This window comes from Pteropus vampyrus, unplaced genomic scaffold, assembly GCF_000151845.1.
Source record: "Pteropus vampyrus isolate Shadow unplaced genomic scaffold, Pvam_2.0 Scaffold9806, whole genome shotgun sequence".
Classification (NCBI taxonomy): domain Eukaryota; kingdom Metazoa; phylum Chordata; class Mammalia; order Chiroptera; family Pteropodidae; genus Pteropus; species Pteropus vampyrus.
In genome coordinates, this window is record NW_011898587.1 from 3,471 (window position 1) to 4,596 (window position 1,126).

A 1,126-nucleotide genomic window follows, 5' to 3' on the forward strand; every position below is an offset into this window, starting at 1 on the left:
ACAAAAAGGGAAGTATTATTTGTTCACACTTTCAGTTTTATGTAAATGTGTATGACAACCAGATCACAGTAGAAAGTCTCTCTCTGTGGGATCACTGTCAAAAACACCAAAATAGCCAGTGTCCAGGCTGTTTCCTCAGTCTTCCCAAAAATATGTGACTTGTGTTCCTTCTGGAAGTAGATACCACGGGTTCATCACATAGTCTGGAACGCTTCCCAGTGACCTCGAGACTTAACACTCCGTAATGCGAAAAAGCAAATGCGAACACCAGGAACGCCTGCCAGTGTCCCATCAAAGTGAGTAGGTATGACACATCCCGGTTCCCCGTGTTAATGAGGAATGCCCTGACCCAAACGCTTCTGGCAGTACTGGAGCGAGAGAGGAAGCGACAGTGCATTTTTAGGGGCAGGTGGCCGTCTCTTGGGGGGCCTGCGGGAGGCCGAGCACTGCTCCTCAGTGGGGTCTCTGCTGCCCAGGGTCAGCACCCCAGGATGGTCTCCTGGCTCTAGAAACGTTCTCTTGTAGCTCCACCCATTGGACCCTCCATGGTGCCACTTGCAGATGTCACCATCCAGAATGTCCTAGATGTGTTGCACAATCAGATTGGTGGCAACCATATTGTCATTCCCACAAGGGATTATCACGTTGACATATTTCTTCGTCGGCAGGCAGAACTCCTCGAAGGCTAGCTTCACGAAGGTGGTGTATTGGGTCAGGATCTGTTCTAGGTCCTTTCCACAGTTCATGTCCTGGAGAACTCTTTTCGACAGCGTGACATCGGAGTTGGTGTCCACAAAGAGGCGCAGGTAGAACATGTCCCCGATCTCCTGGCTATAGAACACCGAGATGCCCTCAAACAGGACCACGTCTGTAAGGGGTCTTAGACCACCATGGGTCACAAAATCATAGGTTGAGACCTCAACAGTTTTGCCCTCCACGATGTTTTTCAGTCCTGTGCATCAAATCATTATCGAAAGCCTTGGCCTTCTGTTCCACTGTCAGGACCTTATCTTGGCTCGGGATGACCAACTTCTGCTGCTGGTGGTCTACTTCGTTCTGTCCCAGCATCTCCATGATATTCTTACACACAGTCGACTTGCCACTCTCTCGCGGTCCTGCCAATCAC

The 1,126-nt window shown here is 50.2% G+C and overlaps 1 pseudogene; it reads right to left on the reverse strand.

Moving 5' to 3' along the window:
- Positions 1-329: 329 nt before the first annotated feature.
- Positions 330-1,120, reverse strand: LOC105310711 (annotated as a pseudogene).
- Positions 1,121-1,126: the final 6 nt, after the last annotated feature.